We start from the raw sequence: 21895 nt of genomic DNA, 5'->3' as shown, positions 1-21895 counted from the left end.
TGCCCTTACTACAGCATCAAATGAGAATGTCTGAAAGTTACAGCTCCTTGGCTTTATCTGTTGATGTTTCTTGATTCCAGACATCTCTATTTGAATCATTCAGGTTCTTACAGACATGCTGGTTTCTAACTACCTGCCTATACCTTGGATTAGGCTGCTTATTAGATCTACTTGACTAATACCACACTTGCTCTTCTATCTGGTTTCAGCTCCACTGCTCACCCGGATGCCGAAGTCTGCTTATACATCCCTTAAAAGCCAGCTGTTGTTAACCTTCATGTATTAGTCCACTCTCACACTGCTATAAATAACTACCTGAGACTGGGTAATTTACAAAGAAAAGAGGTTTAATTGACTCACAGTTCCACAGGCTTAGTAAGAAGTACAACTCAAGAAACTTAGAATCACAGTGGAGGGTGAAGGGGAAGCAAGCACATCTTAATATGGCGGAGCAGGAGGTGGGGGGATGTGCCACACACTTTAAACCATCGCATCTCGTGAAAACTCGCTCACTATCAAGGGAACAGCAAGGGGGAAATCCGCCCCAACAATCCAATAGCCTCTCACTAGTCCCCTCCTCTGACATGTGGAGATTACAATTTGAGATGAGATTTGGGTGGGGACACAGAGCCAAACCATATCATTCCATACCTCGCCACTCCCAAATCTTGTGTCCTTTTCACGTTTCAAAACCAATTATACCTTTCCAATAGTCCCCCAAAATCTTAACTCGTTCCAGCATTCACTCAGAAGTTTCCTGAGGCTTTGCTGTGTTTCCTGTACAACCTGCAAAACTATGAGCCAATTAAACCGCTTTTCTTTATAAATTACCCAGTTTTACATATTTCTTTATAGCAGTGTGAGAACCAACTAATACAAATAGAGTCCCTTAATAAAACAAATTCTCATTCAGTTAATCTTTTATTATAAAACTGAATTTCTGTATATCACCTTGACTTAAATTTAAGTGCAGTGACTGTTTAACTATTACAGATTATCAATACAGAGATTATTTTGCATGTCTTGGTGTATTGGTTTTAGAACCTCCTATGTTTTTAACTAATAAAGTATTGCTTTTAATGTCACTAATCAACCTGTTCGTATTTTTGTCTCCTTAATAACAATATTCTACCTTATAAGCCTTCCAGATCCATTATAAAATCACATGAACCCTTTACCTGCTCACTTTCTTGTTTCCTTACCTCCTTGGAGCCTTAGTTTTGAAATTGAGATTTTTTTTTTTTTCCTCTGACCACAACTTCTTTCACTGTCGGTCCTCCCACTTCTTTACCTACAATGAATCTGAACTCTGCTGTATTGGAACCTACTTCATCTAATCTGTTTGGTTCCCTTTGGCCACAAACTGACCTCTTGAGAAGTCTTGACCTTGTGATTTGAGCAGTATTATTTATAATAGTGTTTTCTGAAGTAGGTACAGTTTTTACTACTGGTGTATTTTTTGAGATTTTGTTTGGGTGACCAGTCTACTTTAATTACTAGATATTGATTGATACTTCTTTGCTCCCAGTCCAGAATCAGTCCAGACCGGGTGTTGTAGGCGTGATTATCCCATGCCTGCATTATTCTGGGCTATTTGAGGGTCTCCCAGCTCACTTCATATCAACTGTTATGGAGCTTTATTCTTCATTTTGTTCTCTTCAACACCCATCCCCTTTTTCTTCAACTATCACCTGCTCTACCCAGTTTTCATTTCTGCATTTCCACCTCAACCTCCCTTCCTTTAGCCCTTTTGGCCCAACTTTTTAATCCTTAACTCCTAATTTATACACACTTTCAGTCTTCTCCTTTTCATCTCCATCTTCTGCCTCTTGCAACTTGCCAACATTACTTTCGTATTGATACCCTTGCTTATTATAAATTGTTTTATTTCTGCACTTTGATTTCTGCCTCTGTTTTTTTTTTCTTTCTTATTTTTGGCTCAAACTATCTTACTGTACTCTTAATTCTATCTTTATCTGAAATTTAGATGTATTGTTTATCTCTTATTTGTATTCATTTTTTACCCATTGCTTTCTTATTGATACCTTTCCTTATTGTAAATTGTTTTATTTCTACACTTAAATTTCTGCCTTTTTTTTGTTTTACTTTTGGCTAAAACTATTCTTCTGCACTATTCAAAATTGAGGTGTATTGTTTATCTCTTATTTTTCTTTTTCTTTTTTTTTTTTTTTTTGCACTTCTCCCCCTGCCACTACATATTGTTATATATTGGTGTCCGGATGGATGCTATTAAGATTCTGATGCTCAGATGGGGCAAAACCAGGTGATAGAGTTTGGATGTGTGTTCTTGCCCATATTTCATGTTGACATGTAATCTTTAGTGTTGGGGTTGGGGTCTGTGAGAGGTGTTTGGATCATGGGGGCAGATTTCTCATGAATGGTTTAGCACCATCTCCTTGATGATATCCCTGTGATAGTTCTCGTGAGATCTGGTTGTTTAAAAGTGTGTAGCACCTCCCTGCTTGATCTCTCTTGCTCCTACTTTCACCATGTGATGTGCCTGCTACCTCTTTGCCTTCCACGGTGATTGAAAGCTTCTTGAGGCCTCCCAGAAAGCAGATGCCACTATGATTCCTGTATAGCCTGCAAAAGTATGAGCCAATTAAACCTCTTATAAATCACCCAGTCTTGGGTATTTCTTTATAGCAAGGCAAGAACAGTCTAATATACCAGATAAGCAACACTCATTACATAATTTAGCCTTAACAAGGCTTGTGTCTGTCCCGGTGTGCTATATATAGCAGTATAGCTTTAAAAATCTTGTTTTCTTCAGTATAAAGCAGTAAATCAAAGTTGTTTGAGTTGAATTTCTTTGGTTTGTGAAAACATTCATTCCCATCAGCATATATCAAGTTTAAATATTAATATATGTAATATTCCAAAAAAATTATTTATCTTCTGATAAATTTTTGTTTTTAAATTTTGTGGGTACACAGTAGGTGTATATGTTTATGGGTTACAGAAGCTATTTTGATACAGGCATGCAGTGCATATACTGACCATATCAGTGTAAATGGGGTATCCATCACCTCAAGCATTTGTGCTTTGTGTTACAGACAACCCAATTATGCTCTTTTAGTTACTTAAAAATGTTCATTTAAATTATTTTTTACTATAGTCACCCTGATGTGCTGCCAAATGCTAGGTCATATTCATTCTATTTTTTTGTATCCATTAACCCTCCCCCACCATCCCCCAAACTACCCTTCCCAGCCTCTGATAACCATCCTTCTACTCTCTGTCTCCATGAGTTCAATTGTTTTAATTTTTAGCTTCCACAAATAAGTGAGAACATGCGAACTTTGTCTTTTTGTGCCTGGCTTGTTTCACTGAACATAATTACCTTCAGTTCCATGTTGTTGCAAATGACAGACTGTGATTCTTTTTTATAGCTGAATAGTATGCGTGTGTGCACCATATATTCTTTATTTGTCTGTTAATGGACATTTAAGTTGCTTCCAAATCTTGGTTATCATGAGTAATAACCAAGGTTTTTATATATAATATGCATATTATATATAAATTATTATAAATTATAAAAAATATAAAAATTATTAAAATATATAAATTATATGTTATATATAAAAATTATATACCATATATACCATGCATATAAATTATGTCTATATAATAACATGGGAGTGCAGATATCTCTTCGATACACTGATTTCCTTTCTTTGGGTTATTCCAAGCAATGGGATTGTTGGATCATACGGCAGCACTATTTTTAGTTTTTTGAGGAGTCGCCGAACTGTTCTCCCGAGTGGTTGTACTAGTTTGCATTCCCACCAACAGTGTACAAGGGTTCCCTTTTCTCCACATCCTCTCCAGCGTTTATTATTGTCTGACGTTTGGCTAAAAGCCATTTTAACTGGAGTGAAATGGTTATAGTTTTGATTTGCATTTCTCTGATGCTCAGTGATACTGAGCTCCCTTTCATATACCTGTTTGCCATTTACATGTTTTCTTTTGAGAAATGCCTATTCAGATCTTTTACTCATTTTTTTTTATTGGGTTATTTGGTTTTTTCCTGTACATTTGTTTGAGCTCCTTATATTCTCTGGTTATTAATCCCTTGTCAGAGAGGTAGTTTGCAAATATTTTCTCCTATTCTGTGGGTTATCTTTTCACTTTGTTGATTATTTCCTTTGCTATGCAGAAGCTTTTTAACTTGGTGTGACCCCATTTGTCCATATTTGCTTTGATTGCCTGTGCATGTGGGATATTAGCCAAGAAATCTTTGTCCAGTTAGTGTCCTGAAGAGTGTCCCAGATGTTTTCTTTCAGTAGTTTCACGGTTTGAGGTCTTAGATTTAAGTCTTTAAGCCATTTTGATTTGATTTTTGCATATGGCAAGAGGTGAGGGTCTTCATTTTTTTTTTTTTTTTTTTTCTTTTTTTGAGACCCAGTCTTGCTCTGTTGCCTAGACTGGAGTGCAGTGGCGCGATCTCGGCTCACTGCAACCTCTGCCTCCCAGGTTCAAGCAATTCTTTCTCAGCCTCTTGAGTAGCTGGGATTACAGGCGCGCGCCACCACACCCAGCTAATTTTTGTATTTGTAGTAGAGACGGTGTTTTGCCAATTTTGCCCAGCCTTGTCTCGAACTCCTGACCTCAAGTGATCCACCTGCCTTGGCCTCCCAAAGTGCCAGGATTACAGGCGTGAGCCACTACACCAGGCCAGGAGTCTTCATTCTTTTGCGTGTAGATATCCAATTTTCCCAGCACCATTTATTGAAGAGAGGCTACCCTTTCCCTAATGTGTGTTCTTGGCACATTTGTCAAAAATGAGTTCATCATAGGTATGTGGATTTATCCCTGGGTTCTCTATTGTGTTCCACTGATCTGTGTGTCTTTTTATGCTAATACCATGCTGTTTTGGTTAGGATAGTTCAGTAGCATAATTTGAAGTCAGGTGATGTGATTCCTCCAGTTTGTTCTTTTTGCTTAGGATAGATTTGGCTATTCTGGGTCTTTTGTGGTTCCATATAAATGTGAGGATTTTTTTTTCTATTTTTGTGAAGAATGTCATTGCTATTTTGTCATTGGCACTGCATTAAATCTGTAGATTGCTGTTGGCAATGTGAACATTTTAATGATATTGATTCTTCCAATCCATGAACATGGAGTATCTTTCCATTTTTTGTGTCTTCATCAATTTTTTGCATCAGTGTTTTATAATTTTCACTGTAGAGGTCTTTCACTTCTTTGGTTAATTCTTAGGTATTTTATTTATAGCTCTTAAAAATGGAATTACTTTCTTGATTTCTTTTTCAGATTGTTTGCTGTTAGCATATAGAAGTGCTACTGAATATTGTATGTTGATTTTTGTATCTTGCAACTTTACTGAATTTATCAGTTCTAATAGTTTTTTGTGTGTGTGTGTGGTGTCTTTAGATTTTTTCAAATAAAAGATCGTATCGTCTGCAAACAAGGATAATTTGACTTCTTCCTTTCCAGTTTGGATGCTCTTTATTTCTTTCTCTTGTCTGATTTCTCTAGGACTTCCAGTACTATGTTGAATAACAGTGGTGACAGTGGACAGCCTAGTTGTGGTCCAGATCTTTGAGGGCAGACTTTCTGTTTTTCACCGTTCACTGTGATACTATCTATGGGTCTCTGGTATATGGCTTTCATTATGTTGAGGTATGTTTCTTCTGTATCTAGTTTTGTGAGATTTTTTATTATGAAGGGATGTTGAATTTTATCGAATGCTTTGTCAGCATCAGTTGACATGATTATATGGTTTTTGTCCTTCATTTTGCTGATACGATGTATCATATTTATTGACTGCATGTGTTGAACCATCCTCGCATCCCTTAGGGGATGAATCCCGCTTGGTCATGATGAATGATTTTTTTTAGTGTGTTGTTGAATTCGGTTTGCTAGTATTTTGTTGAAGATTTTTGAGTCAGTATTACTCAGTGATATTGGCCTATCGTTTTCCTTTTTTTTGTCTTTTAAATATGTCTTTGTCTGGTTCATGTATCATTTTATTATTCACCCTGCAGATGGAAATTTGACCCACTCTTCAGGTAAGCGTCTGTCTGAGCCACATTGATTCTGAAATGTGATTAGTTTATAGTTTTCATTGGTTTGGTGCTCCTGTGTGCTGAATCAACAAGTCAGAAAATCTTCCGTTTTACCCACTTTAGTTCTCTCCAGCTGCAATTCGGTTGTTTTCTGTTATGTTTTCCACAGCTAAGATCTTGAACAGCTGATCAGCCTTTCAAGTTGTATTAAAAGAGCTGGTGATTGGTTAGATCAGTGGTTTTTTTTTTAACAGTTTATTGAGGTATAATTTATATACAGTAAATTTCATAAAATGTCTTAAGAGTGCAATTTGTTTTTAGAAAATTTAAAGAACTTTGAACCCATCATTACAAATCAGTTTTAGAGTATTTTCATCACCCCAGAAAGATACCTTGTACCTACTTTGCAGTTACTCCTAGTCCCACCTCCGGCCCCAGGCCACCACTGAGTAATGGTTTTATTTTACAAACTTTTATGAACATTTTATATAAGTGGAGTCGTATTATATGTAATCATTTTTTGTCTTTTAAAAATTAGGTATAAATGTTGTTGAGATTTATTCATGTTGTAATATGTATTAATTGGTTCTTCATTGCTGAATAGTATTCCATTGTATGGATATGTCACATATTGTTTATCCATTCACAAGTTGATGGAAATTTGAATTGTTTCCCATTTTTGGCAACTATGAATAATACTGCTACGAATATTCATGCATGTGTCTGTGTATACACACGTTTTAACTTCTCTTGCAAAGATTGTTTTTTTCTTTTTTTTTGAGACAGAGTTTCGTTCTTGTTGTCTAGGCTGGAGTGCAGTGGTGTGGTCCCGGCTCACTGCAATCTCTACCTCCCGGATTCAAGTAGTTCTCCTGCCTCAGCCTCCCAAGTAGCTGGGGTTACAGGCATGTGCCACCATGCCCGAGTAATTTTTTTGTATTTTTAGTAGAGGTGGGCTTTCACCATGTTGGCCAGGCTGGTCTCGAACTCCTGACCTCAGGTGATCTGCCACCTCGGCCTCCCAAAGTGCTGGGATGATAGGTGTGAGCCACCACGCCTGGCCACAAAGATTCTTGAGTAGAATTGCTGAGTCATATGGTAAGCTTATGTTTAATGTTTTAAGAATAGCCAGTTTATATGATTCCTATTGTATGCTGCTGGATTTGGTATGCTGATACTTTGTTAGGATTAAAAAAAATCTCTATTCATGTGATATCTTTGTCTGGCTTTGGTATTAAGGTAATGTTAGCCTCACAGAGGGAATTAGAAAGTGTTTTCTATTGAAGTATCTAGATGAGTTTGTGAAGGATTAGTATTATTTCTTTAGTGTTTGGTAAAATTCACCAGTGAAACTATGTGGGCCAAGGCTTTTCTTTGTGGGAAGATTTTAATTACTAATTTCTTTAGCTGATAGAGTTATATTTATATTTTCTATATCCTCTTCAGAGTCAGTAATTTGTGTCTTAGAATTTGTTTTTTCTAAGTTGTTTACATTTGTTTGTATACAGTTGTTCATAATGTTCCCTTAAAATTCTTTTAATTCCTCTAAGTTCAGTAGTGATACCCTTTCATTCCTGATTTTGGTAATTAGTGTCTTCATTTTTTTTTTTTTCCTGGTTAGCTTAATTAAAGGTTTGTCAGTTTTATTGGTCTTTTTAAGAAACCAAATTTTGGTTTTCATTTTCTTTACTTTTTCTTTTTTCTGTTTTATTGATTCTCCCTCTAATATTGATCGTTTTTTCCCCTGCTACTTGTGTTGGGTTTGGTTTTCTCCTTTTTTCTAACTTCTTAAGGTTGAAGCTCACTTGAGAATTTTTTTTTAACATTGCTGTGCTCAGCTATAATTTTCCCTCTAAACACTGCATTATCTGTATCCTGTAAGTTTTGATGTGTTTTGTTTACATTTTCATTCTGCTCTGAATATATTTCCTTTGTGATTTTTGTCTCTAGTCCATTGGTTATTTACAGGTGTCTTGTTTAATTTTCAAACGTGTTTGGATTTCTGAAATTTCTTTTTATCATTGATTTCTAATTACGCTGTGATTGAAAAACATTTTTTGTATCAGTTCAGTTCTTTTAAATTTGAGACTTGTTTTGTGACCTAGCATGTGATCTATTTTGGAGATTGTTTTATATGTGATTGAGAATAAGTTACTCTGCTGTTGGGTAGAGTCTTCTGTAGATGTCAGTTAGGTCAGATTTATGGTGTTGTTCAGATCTTCATTGCTAATTCCCTGCTTTCTTGTTTATTTATTGTTAGGGTGAAACATCGAAGTCTCTAACCATTATTTGTTAAATTGCCTATTGCTCCTTCATTTCTGTCATTTTTTTGATTTCCCTATTTTGGTACTGTTTTGTTAGCTCCATATGTTTTTTTTGTTTTGTTTTGTTTTTTTTGAGACGGAGTCTCGCTCTGTTGCCCGGGCTGGGGTGCAGTGGCACCATCTCGGCTCACTGCAAGCTCCACTTCCTGGGTTCAGGTCATTCTGCCTCAGCCTCCCATTAGCCGGGACTACAGGCGACCGCCACCACACCCGGCTAATTTTTTTGTATTTTTAGTAGAGACGGGGTGTCACCGTGTTAGCCAGGATGGTCTCGATCTCCTGACCTTGTGATCTTCCCGCCTCGGCCTGTTATTACAGGTGTTATTACAGGCATGAGCCACCGCACCTGGCCTGTTAGCTCCATATGTTTATGTTTGTTTTATCTTGCTGTTGAATTAATACTATTAATATTATAAAATGTTCCTCTTTGTCTCCAATAACTTTTTTTTGACTTAAAGTCTATTTTGTCAGATACAGATATAACTACTTCAGCTTTCTTATGGGTATTCTTTGCGTGATACGTGTTTTTCCATTGTTTCAACCTGCTTGTGTCTTTGAATCTAAAGTGCTATGTAGGCAGCATAAAATTGGATATTGCTTTTTAAATCCAATCCAACAATCTCTGTTTTTAATGGGATGTTTAATCCTTTTATATTTAATATTACTTTTGAAATGGTTGGATTTGTATCTCAATGGATATTTGTTTTCTATACATCTCATGTTTTTTATGTTCCTCTTTTATCACCTTTTATATTTGCTATTTTTATTTATTTGATTTTTAAAAAATTATATTTTTAGTGTTTGTTCCATCACAATCTACCTCAGATTAATAGTGATTGTTACATACTAATAGTCCTCCAGTATAACTCTATTTTCTCTCCTCTCTTTTGCTATTGTCATATATATTATGTTCCTTTATGTAATAAACCCACCAATAATATTTTAATTATTGCTTTGTACAGAGTTTATCCTTTAAAGAAGAGAAGAAAGAGAAAAACATTTATAGTATTGTGTATTAATGTATGTATTTACCACTTTCAGTATTCTTTTTTATCTCTTGTGGATTTGAGTCACCATCTAGTGTCATCTCTTTTTTTCAGTATAATTCATTCCCTCCCGTTTTTGTGCTTCATTTTGATATATATCTTTATATGGGATAAACTTGACAATACAATTTTATAATTGTTTTATGCAATTACCTCTTAAATTGAGAGAAGAAAAAAGTAGGAGTTATATTTATGCAGCCTTTTATACTGTCATTTTTCCCTTACCTATAATTACCATTACCAGTGCTCTTTATTTCTTCATGTGGATTCATTACTGTCAGGTGTCACTTTTGTCCTGAAGAACTTCCTTTAGTATCTATCTTTCATCTACATCCCCTGAAGAATACATTTTAGAGTTAACCAGTTCACTCCCATCTTCTCAATTGGGGATCATATTCTTTGTGATCTTAAGTGTGGTATTAGTTAACTGAGGAGTGTGAAGGGGATGGCACAAGATGAGGCTGGGAGAGAAGTATGTAGAGGTTAGTTCCTTAGTATCTTACGTTCTAAGCTATGAGACTTGCACCTTATTCTTATAGCTGTGGGGGCAACCATTGGAAACTTTTATACAGAGTTCTCTCTTCAGATTTGAGGAAAGGACTTTTCAAAGATGGATTCTAAATGCTTGTTTAGAGATGGCAGCGACAAGCCACAGGCTCTTAAGAGGAAGGTGAATCTGCTTTTTTTGTTGTTGCTGATTCCTCCTTCTCTATTGTTTTGGGCAGTTAAAAGCTGTTTATATCCAAATAGCTATTTTGTTGTAGGCATGAAATATTTGCATATTTGTGACAGAATGCGATATAGTTTGTAGAATGGGAACCATGATAGCGATTTGCAAAGCCACTATTTATTGTAGGATGAACAGATTGCTTACTGTTTATGTATATGGAATGAGGTGTGTATTGAAAAATTAGATAAAACATCCTCAGGCATCTGACCTTTGTTTTTAATTCTCTCTCTCTTTCTTTTTCTTTTTTCTTTTTTATGATACAGAGTCTTGCTCTTTCGTCCAGGCTGGGGTGCAGTGGTGCGTTCTCAGCTCACTGCAACCTCCGTCTCCCGAGTTAAGAGATTCTCATGCCTTGGCCTCATGAGTAGCTGGAATTAGAGGTGTGCACCAACACGCACGGCTAACTTTTGTATTTTTAGTAGAGATGGGGTTTTGCCGTGTTGGCCAGGCTGGTCTCAGACTTCTGGCCTCAAGTAATTCGCCCGCCTCTGTTTTTAATTCTTAAAGGAAGGTTGGGTATTATCGGCAGTTCTTTTTAGTATTTGTGACATAACAGGAGTGTTTGATCTTTACTTTTTATATGTATATTTGGTACCCACAACTTTATTATTTTTAACCATAGAAATATCCTTTCTACAAATATGTAAATAGCTTTGTTTTCGCGTCTTAGAAAAAACTGAAGAGCAGAAAATTTGTATATTCCTGGGTTTTGCTACCAGTTTTTCATAGAAGTATGAAATGAAAAGAGAAAAATGTGCCCTCCTCCAGTCTTGCCAGATTCTGTTGTAAACAATCCTTATGATGATTAGCTTGTCAGTGGATTTTTTTCCCTTTGAATGACTTCTTCAGGAGCTCTTTTTATTCTTATTAATAAAATCAGTAAACTCTCCCATGTTCAAAAGCATGTGGAGGCATCACATTATCTGACTTCAAAATTTACTGCAAGACTATAGTAACCAATACAGCATGGTACATGTATTATTGGAACAAAATAGAGTACCCAGAAATAAAGCCACATACCTACAGCCAGCTAATTGTCAACAGAAATATACACTGGGGAAAGGACACTCGATTCAATAAATAGGTCAGGGAAAATTGGATAGCTATATGTAGAAGAATGAAACAGGACCCATGCTTCTCACCACATGCAAAGATTAACTCAAGATGGATTAAAGACCTAAACATAAGACCTGAAACTATGAAAATACTGAAGAAAACCTGAGAAAAATTCTGAACATTGGTGTAGGCAAATAATTTCAAACCAAGTCCTCAAAACGAAAATAGACAAATGAGACAATTAAAAAAAAGCTTTCGCACAGTAAAAGAAGCAGTGAACAGAGTAAACATACAACCTACAGAAAGGGGAAAAAATATGTGCAAAATATGAAAACTGCATCTGACAAAAGGCTGATATCCAGAATCTACACGGAACTCAAGAAAAAAAAAACATTAAAAAATAGGCAAGTAACACAAACAGACATTTTCCAAAAGAAGACGTACAAGTGAACAACAAACATGAAAAACTCCTCAACATCATTAGTCATAAAAGAAATACAAATTAGCCCACATATGCCTAGTGTTCAATAATGGAACACTAAGCAGGTGGGAGTTATTTATATTCTGCTGCTCGAGGTCATTGCCAAGGTCTGATTTTTCACTCATAATTGCAGCCTCCAGCATAAATGGGTTAAAACCATCTTATATGAGTCAGAATGGTTAGTTACTATTAAAAGGTCAAAAGACAACAGATGTTGCCAAGGGTGCTGTGTTAGGGTTCTCTAGAGGTACAGAACTAATAGGAGGTATATATATGTGTGTATATATGTAATGTTTAATTTATGTATAATGTATATATTTTTACACATAGCAGTATATTTTTATATATTTTATATATATATGAAGAGGATTTTATTAAGTATTAACTCACATGATCACAAGGTCCCGCAATAGGCTGTCTGCCAGCCGAGGAGCAAGGAGAGCCAGTCTGAGTCCCAAAACTGAAGAACTTGGAGTCTGATGTTTGAGGGCAGGAAGTATCCAGCACAGGAGAAAGATGTAGAATGGGAGGCTATGCCAGTCTAGTCTTTTCATGTTTTTCTGCCTACTTTATGTTCCAGCTGTGCTGGCAGCTGATTAGATGGTGCCTACTCAGATTAAGGGTGGATCTGCCTTTCCCAGCCCACTGACTTAAATGTTAATCTCCTTTGGCACCACCCTCACAGACACACCCTGAATCAGTACTTTGCATCCTTCAATCCAATCAAGTTGACACTCAGTTTTAACCATCACAGATGTGGAGAAAAGGGAACGCTTATACACTTTACACTGGTGGGAATGTAAATTAGTAAAATCCTTATGGAAAATGGTATGGAGATTTCTCAAAGAACTAAAAATAGTGATACCATTTGATTCTGCAATCCCACTACTGTGAATATACCCTAAGGGAGAGAAATCATTATGTCAAAAAGGTATCTACACTGGTATGTTTATTGCAGCGCTATTCACAGTAGCATATACATGGAATCAGCCTAAATATCCAGAAGATTGGATAAAGAAGATGTGGTGTATATGTATAAAGAATGAAATCATGTCTTTTGCAGGAAACATGGGTGAAATTGGAGCCCATTATCCTCAGTGAAATAACTTGGAAACATAGTCAAATACTGCATGTTCTTCACTTCTAAGTGGGAGCTAAACAAGGGTATATGGGACATACTGAGTGGAATAACAGATATTAGAAACTACAAAAGGTGGGAGGTGGGCAAGGGTTGAAAAACCACTTTTTGGATACAGTGTTCACTATTTAGGTGATCTGTATGCTAAAAGCACACTTCACCACAGTGCAGTAAGTGCATGTGAGAAATCTGTGGTGTATCTCCTAATTATATTTTTAAGATTTTACATAATGTTTTCATTGAACTGATGGAAATTAGAGTTGAAACTGTGAGGGAATTTACCTGCTTAATCTTGAGGATTCCCAAAGAGTAGGGAGAGACACTTTTGCTCCGCACCCCTACACATAAGAAATTTTAAATTTAGGCATATAATTATGTCACAGGCTTTCTAAATAAAAAATGCAAAATAATATTTCCACTCACCACATTTAACTTTGAGTATATTTCTGCAGATGTTGCTGAGAATGCAGAGAAATTGCTTCCATTATTCTGTTTATTTCCCTGTAGCACTATCCAAAGTGATCTTATTTGTCTATATGTTTATGAAATGTCTTCTTCTACTGGAATGTGAGTTCTTCAAGGGCAAATACAATGTCTTTTATTTACTGCTGTGTCTTCAGCACCTGTAACAATTTTTTGGCATATAGTGGACACTCCACTAATTGCTGGATAAATAATGAATTCTGATTAAGTGTCTGAGACAGGACCCTGGCACCTATGTTTTTAACAACTGCTTGAGATTACTTTGATGTATACTCCCAAGGTTGAAGAAAACTAGTCTATCTTCCCTCTGTGGTGTGCATTAAGATACAGAAAATATATATGTATCCTTATTTAAAGATCATTGTTAGAGGCTTCTCCTTCTCTTTAAATTGGTAATCTGACTGAGTTCCCCAGAAAGAAGAGTTTTAGTTCACCACTTTTATCCAAATATTTTTTGAAGGTAGAACTCAGAATGTGCAATTGCTTCTTTCCATCATCAACTAATTAACATTTGGAAAGGCAGGAAGATAGAGCTAAAAGTGACCCTTTTTTTGTAAAAGAAAAGACAAGGTCAGACTACCTAGGCAAGTTTCCTGAAACAGTGATTTTCAATATGGAGGGGAGGGCGATTTTTCTCCTCAGGGGAATTTGACAACGGGGACATTTTTTTTGTTGCCACTTGGGAGGAGTGAAGGATACTATTGGACAGAGGCCAGGGATGCTGCTAAACATCCTACAGTGGACAGGACATTCCTCCATAGCAAAGAATCAGCTGGTGAGAATCCCTGCTCTAAAACAAGCTGCTTGGAGAAGGGGCTGGTAGTTATGTGGAGTTTGGCAGTGCAATTTGGATCTGTGCACATATGCACAATACTTTTTGGTCCTGGGCAAAACAGTGTCTTGTTTAGAGAAACATGTAGGTGGGGATTGGCTTTTGTTGCATATACTCAGGAGTTTGATCTTGACCAACCTTGTTTAGTTTAGTTCGTGGGAGACTGTGCACTCTCAGATTTGATAATTTGCTTAGAAGGACTCACAGAACTCAGCAAAAAAGTTAAATTCATCGTATGGTTTATTACATCAAAAGAATACAGATTAAAACCAGCAATGGGTAAAGGTGCATAGGATAAAGATCCAGGAGAGTTTCAGGCACGAACTTCCAGGTGTCCTCTCCTAATGGAGTTGTGCAGACAGTGCTTGCTTTTCCCAGCAACAATATATGGTGACATGCAAGGAATATTGTCAACCAGGGCCACCCACGTGAGGTTTGCTGTCCAGAGTTTTTATTGAGAAGTCAGTCACATCGGTATAGTTGACCACACCTGTGGCTGATGTTAGTCTCCATCCCCTCCAGAAGTCAAGCTGATACTCCGTGACTTAAAGATCCCACCAAAAATCGTATTATTAGACTATCTGGCATGGACCAAAGCCCCCAGGTAAACAACGACTCTTTATCAAGCAGGACATTCTAAGGGGTTAGCGGTTACCTCCTAGGAGCTGAGCAGGGGCCAAACCTTTCTTTGGCCAAAATTAATCCATTACTGCAGCAGTCCCCAACGTTTTTGACACTAGGGACCAGTTTCGTGGAAGACAGTTTTTCCATGGATGGGGGTTGGGTTGAGGGTGGGATGGTTTTGAGGTGAAACTGTTCCACCTCAGATCATCAAGCATTAGTTAGTCTTGTAAAAAGCACACAACCTAGATCCCTCAGATGTGCAATTCAAAATAAGATTGGCAGTCCTATGAGAATCTAATGTTGCACTGCTCTGACAGTAGTCAGAGTTCAGGGGGTAATGCTTGCTTGCTTGCTGCTCACCTCGTGCTGTCCAGCCCAGTTTTTGACAGACCATGAATGGCTAGTAGTCCTCAACCCAGGGGTTAGGGACCCCAGTCTAAGAGACTTTTCAAAGTGTGATGCATGAACCCCTGGGGGTCCCTAAAGTCAAAACTGTTATCATAATAATAAAATGTTATATGCCTTTTTTACTTCGACATTTGCGCTAATGGTACAAAAGTAATAGTACTTACTACTGATGTATTAGGAATCAAGTTAGTGGCACCAGACTGTGTTTTTCACTGCCTTGCTTACAGTTAAGGGAAGGGAAAAGCCTATTTCCCCCTAAGACTGTTTTTAAGTATAGATTACTTATATTACGCTTCACCCTGGGGTATCTGTATGATAAAATGAGTATATGCTGCACAGGAAAAATGCTTATGTGATTGAGTTGCTAGCTGGACTAGACTTTTTTTTTTAATAGAATACCTTTTAATTGAAAAAACAACTAACATTATGGTTATTCAGATTTGGCTCTTTGCAAAGCAAACCTTTTATTGAAAATATTCCTTGAAAAGAAACAAAGTGAACTTGTCACTTCAAGGAAAGCCACTGTCAATATTTGTTACAGATGGTGAAATTTGAGCTTCCAAGCAAAAATTATAGTTTGAGTAAATCTGTACTGGCCACCTTGAGCTTGCTAGCTTTACGGAACTTAAAGATGTTTTCTGGTGGCATTGGTAGTAACATTAATAAATATGACTTTTGATATTGTATATCATGAAATGTGTCAGTAATTGAAGACCTTCATACAACAGTGAACCAGCATTTTCCAAATGACTGATACATGATGTTGTAGAATCACACATGGTTTTGTAAAAAGATCCTTTCAAAGTGTGGTTAGACCAATGGATTTTAATGTGAAAAAAGTATTAAAAGCTCATTGATATGGCTTCATAATTAACATTATAGTTAACTTCTAAAAGATATCACTTGTCAAGCTTTGATGTAATATCAAAGATTATCCACAAGTATCTAAAAAGATGCTACCATGAGTATAGATTTTCTTCATATACTTGAACTATGGTAACTTATTGCAGCAAATTTAATGCAGAAGCAACTGTGAGAATCCACCTATTTTCTGTTAAGCCAGACATGAACAGTGCTACTTAATTTTTTAAAAAAATAATTATTTTAATAAAGTTATTTATATTGACATGTAGTGGATATATTAGTAAGTAAATTAAAACTAAATACATTTAAGCAATTTGCTAGTTTTAATTTTGAATACAGTAGACATCAGTAGAAATAATCCTCATAAGCAAAACTTTTTGGGCTCTTCAATAAATTAAAAATGTGAAGAGATCTTAAGACCAAAAATTTTGAAAACAGCCTTCTAATATTGGTCCCGCAGATGTTGTTGAACCTAAATTTGTCTCTCTTGCTGGGTATGGTTACTACAGGGTAGGAGATTTAAATTCATTGGGCTTTGTTGGAAAGTTCTGGCTTTCTATTTCAGACATGCACCTACTTTTAATGTATAAAATATATGGCAGAATTTAATATGGTTAAATTTTGACTTAATATGGCTAAAAAAGCATCACTTATAGATCTGATGAATGGAGAATTAGATCTGAAGCCTGATAAAGAATTGCAGGGAATGGTAAATAAGTTATTTTCTAGAGGTCAAAATAGGCGAATGATTTTGGGAAAATTATTACCTTACGAAAGTCTCAGAGAAACATGAAGTTAGGACTGGACGCGGTGGCTCATGCCTGTCATCCCAGCACTTTGGGAGGTGGGCAGATCACTTGAGGTCAGGAGTTCAAGACCAGCCTGACCAGCTTGGTGAAACCCCCATCTCTACTGAAAATACAAAAATTAGCCAGTTGTGGTGAGCCTCTGTAATCCCAGCTACTTGGGAGGTTGAGGCAGGATAATCCCTTGAGTCCAGGAGGTGGAGGTCACAGTGAGCTGAGATAGCACCACTGTACTGCAGCGTGGGTGACACAGAGTGAGACTCTGTCTCAAAAAAAAAAAAGAGAGAGAAACATGCAGTTAACAAACACCTTACACGTAAGAGATTGCATACCCATAAAAAGATGATATGATATGATAGGAGTATTTTAGTAGTCAATGCACTACAGCTTTATTCTAAATATGTTTTCTGTTTCTCTAAACCATGAAGATAAACTGTGGGCTTGAATGAATTGTTAGTAGGTTCTATGGAAGTGATCCTGAAAGTTATTTAAAGAGACTTTCTGCAGATGTTTTCTTATCTATATAAAATTAAGCAGAGTTACCTTGATTTAGAGTCTTGGCTTTGATTACACATTTATAAAGGGTAAATTTGGTTTGTGCTTTGGTAAGGTTTCAAGAAGCATCTGTGAAGTCAGTGAACAAGTGCAGTGTGGTGCAAACCTTTGGAGGATACAGAGGAAATCAGGAAAATCTGTCAGATATTATGTTAAAAATGTGAAGGCAATGATCCCCCCTCAGATACTAATATTTTTGTTAAGCTGATGTTGTAGATAGAATTTTTTATATGCAGTACTTTAATCCAGGAAAGGCTTATAGCTTATAGTCACTTCATAGTGAGTGTTAAGAACTAAAATGTTAGAAAAATAACATAATTTGTTGTTTTTTTTCAAGCACTAGTGCAAATAATGCTTAGCATTGATATTTGTATATTTGAATGTTTTTCACTAGTTAAATATGAGGAAGTTCTGTCTTTAAAAGCTTGCCTTGGAGATTTTTTTCAAATCACCTATATACTTTTTGAAACATTTAAGTAGATACATGTATCAGTTTAAGTTTCATGGTTTTTTTTTTCTTTTACCTTCTACTTTCTTTGAGATCAAATGATTTCTACCTACATTCCTATTCTATCCAAACAGTGACATTTCATTTTTAGGGGCATAGGTCTTCATAAATGTTTTTGTGTGTGCGTATAATAATCCATCAGAGTACTATTTTGCTTCAGTGACCAAAAAAATTCTCAGTCTAAAATTAAAAATATTCTAAACTCTGAATTATTCATTTATGTAATAGGAAAATATTTTGCTATTAGTTTTTTTTATTGTGGCAAAACATATATAACATTAAAGTTATTTTAACCATCTTTTTTTTTGAGATGGAGCTTTGGCTCTGTTGGCCAGGCTGGAGTGCAGTGGAGTGATCCCGTCTCACTGCAATCTTCGCCTCCCAGGTTCCAGTGATTCTCTTGATTCAACCTCCTGAGTAGCTGGGATTACAGGTGCACACCACCATACCTGGCTAATTTTTGTATTTTTAATAGAAATGGGGTTTCACCATGTTGGCCAGGCTAGTCTCAAACTCCTGACCTCAAGTGATCCGCCCACCTCAGCCTTCCGAAGTATTGGGATTACAGGCGTGAACCACCATGCCTGGCCTTTTTTAACTATCTTAAGTATATAGTTTAGTGGCATTAAGCACATTCACATTGTTGTGCAAACATTATCACTAACCATCTCCAGAACTTTGTCTTCTCCAAATGAAAATCCATACCCATTAAACAATAACTTTCCCTGTCTCCTTTCCCAACCCCTGGCAACCACCATTCAACCTCATATGAGTGGAGTCATACAATATTTGATCTTTTATAAGTGGCTCATTTCACTGAGCAAAATGTCTTCGAGGCCCATCCTTGTTGTATTACAGCATATATAAGAGTTCTTTCCTTTTTAAGGCTGAATGATACTGCACTATATGTATAAACCACATTTTGTTTATCCATTCATTCAGTGATGGACACTTGGGTTGCTTTCCAAGTATCTTTTTGGCTATGATGAATAATTCTGTGAACATGAGTGTACAAATATCTATTTAAGTCTCTGATTTCAGTTCTTTGGGGTATATACCCGGAGTGGAGTTGCTGGATCATACAGTAATTCTGTTTAATTTTTTGAGGAATCACTATACTGTAATGTATGCAATAATGATTGTACCATTTCACATTCCTACCAGAAATGTACAGGTGTTCCAATCACTCTATATCCTTGCCAACATCTGTTATATTGTGGGCGCTTTAAATTTTTTTTTTTTTTATAGTAACCATTCTCGTGTGTGAAGTGGTATCTCATGACTTTGGTTTGCATATCCCTAATGATTTGTGATGTTGAACATCTTTTCATGTTGTTGATTGGCCATTTGTATACCTTTAGATAAATATCTATTCAAGTCCCTTGTGCATTTAAAACTTTCTTGTTTAATTGTAGGATTTGTTTATATATTCTGGATATTGATGCCTTATCAGATCTATAATTTCCTAATATTTTCTCCTATTCTCTGCATTGCCTTTTCACTCTATTGATGATATCCTTCTATGCATAAAAGTTATAACATTTGACAAAGTCCAGTTTATCTTTTTTCTTTTGTTGTCTGTGGTTCTGGTGCCATACCCAAGGAATCACTGCCAAATCTAATGTCATGAAGCTTTTCCCTGTGTTTTCTTCTAAGAGTTTTATAGTTTTAGCTCTTACTTTGAGGTCCATTAATTTTAGCCCTTACTTTGATGCATTTTGAGTTAATTTTTGTATATGGTGTAAAGTAAGGGATCAAATTCATTGTTTTGCGTGTGGGGATATCTAGTTTCCCTAACATCATTTGTTGAAAAGACTGTCTTTTGCCCCCATTGAATTGTCCTGGTACTCTTGTCTAATGTATGTAAGGGATTATTTCTGGACTCTCTCTTTCATGCCATTGGTCCCATGTCCATCTTGATGCCAGTTTCGCTCATTTGATTGTCTTAGCTTTGTAATAAGTTTTGAAATCTGGAAGTATGAGACCTCCAAGTTTGTTCTTCTTTTTCAGAATTGTGGCTATTCCGAGTCCTTTGAAATTTCATATTAATTTTATGTTAGATTTTTCTATTTCTGTAAAAAGCATCATTGGGATTGTGATAGGAATTGTATTGAATCTGTAGATGGCTTGGGACAGTATTGACCTCTTAACAATATTAGGTGTTCCAATCCATGAACATGGGATATATTTCCATTTATTTGTGTCTTTCTTTAAGCAACATTTTGTAGTTTTCATGTACAAATCTTTTGCCTCTATGGTTAAGTTTATTCCCACATATTTTATTTTCAATAGTATTGTAAATGGACTTGTTTAATTTTCTGTTGGAAATTAAGTGTATGGAAATGCAGCTGATTTTTCTGTGTTTATTTTTGTATCCTGTAGCTTGGCTGAATTTGTTTATTAATTCTGATGCAGGGTCTCTCTCTCTGTGTCACCCAGGTTGGAGTGCAGTGGCATGATCATGGCTCACTGCAGCCGTGACCTCCCAGGCTCAGGTGATTACACTTCAGCCTTCCCAGTAGCTGGGACTACAGGCATGTACCACCAGGCCCAGCTAATTTTAAATTTTTTTTGTAGAGACAAAGTCTGCCTACATTGCCCAGCTAGTCTTCAACTCCTGGCCTCGAGAACCCTCCTGCCTCTGCCTCCCAAAATGCTGGGATTACAAGAGTGAGCCACCGTGCCCAGCCTTTTTGTGGAATCTTTAGGATTTTCTACATAGATGATCATGCTGTCTGCAAACAAATAGTTTTACTTCTTTTCCAATTTAGATACTTTTTTTCTTGCCTATTTTAATTCATGGAGAAATAAGAGGTGCTATTAAATGGTTTTAACTTTAAAATTTGTTTATCCGAAGATTTACTATGGAAAATGTATCTTGAAACTTTTTCATGTTACTCTCTGGAAAGCTGTGGGGTTTTTAATTACAAAGTGATAAAGATGGTCTACATTGTAATGAATATTTATCTCACGACTTCCGGATTTATAACAGAATTCTGTCTTTTGTTTCTTTTCTTTTCTCAGAATCATAGATGCAACTTTCTTGTCCTTGACACCATGCATGCCTTTTGTGTTTTCATTTGCTTTTAAAGGTAATTGTTAGCATTTAACTTTGGAGTTTTTATTGTTTAAAGTATTTATATAAGAGAAGTCTATAACTGGTATTACAGCTGTATAAAGTATGAAGTCATTTTAAAAAGATGATATACTAGAAATAGACTTTTAATCATTTAGCCTGCCTTACTTACTATTTCCCAGCCCCTAGTAACCACCATTCTCCTCTCTGCTTCTACGCTTTTGACTTTTTTAGAGTCCACAAATAAGTGAGATCATGTGATCTTCGACTTTTGTGCCTGGCTTATTTCGCCAACATAACTCTAGGTTCACCTATGTTGTTGCAGTGACAGGATTTCCTGCTCCTTTAAGACTGAGTAGTATCCCAGTGTGTACATATACCACTTTTTCTTCATTTATTGATAGACACTTAGCTTGATTCTATGTTTTGGCTATTTTGAATACTGCTGTAATGAATGTGTGAGTGCAGATACCTCTTTGACATACTGCTTTCATTTCTTTTGGTTATGTACCCTGTAGTGGGATTACTGGATCATATGGCAATTTTATTTTTGATTTTTTGAGGAACCTTCATACTATTTTCCATAATGGCTGTACTAATTTACATTCCTCCCGAACAATGGGCAGGGGTTCTCTTTTCTCCACATCCTTGCCAGCACTTACCTTTCATCTTTTTGATAGGAGCTATTCTAACAGTTGTGAGGTGATATCTCATGGTTTTAATTTGCCTTTCCCTGGTGATGAGAGAGTGAACTTTTAAAAAAATATATACTTGGCTATGTGTCGTCTTTTGAGAAATGTCTAATATAGGAGATTTTAAAGAAAGGAAAATGACCCACAGGCGTACCATGCTTACATAACTGTATGAAACACTCGGTAGTCCTAATTCATATATATATGTAATATTGATCCCTC

General features: G+C 36.2%; 1 protein-coding gene and 1 long non-coding RNA gene across 6 annotated transcripts in view; one reads left to right on the top strand and one right to left on the bottom strand.

The window, feature by feature from the left end:
* The window catches only part of ANKRD28 (ankyrin repeat domain 28), a 205281-nt gene that overhangs the window by 12146 nt on the left and 171240 nt on the right, over positions 1 to 21895 (top strand). The window lies entirely within an intron of this gene.
* LOC117084210 overlaps positions 14610 to 21895 on the bottom strand; it is an 88321-nt gene continuing 81035 nt past the window's right edge. The window contains exons 3-4 of the long non-coding RNA XR_004437349.1: positions 17386 to 17503; positions 14610 to 14684 (exon numbers count right to left, since the gene is read on the bottom strand). This is a non-coding gene — a long non-coding RNA (uncharacterized LOC117084210). The remainder of the gene's footprint in view (positions 14685 to 17385; positions 17504 to 21895) is intronic.

The sequence above is a fragment of the Trachypithecus francoisi genome, unplaced genomic scaffold (assembly GCF_009764315.1).
Source record: "Trachypithecus francoisi isolate TF-2019V2 unplaced genomic scaffold, Tfra_2.0 Lachesis_group0, whole genome shotgun sequence".
Lineage (NCBI taxonomy): Eukaryota > Metazoa > Chordata > Mammalia > Primates > Cercopithecidae > Trachypithecus > Trachypithecus francoisi.
This window is presented reverse-complemented; position numbering and strand designations above follow the sequence as displayed.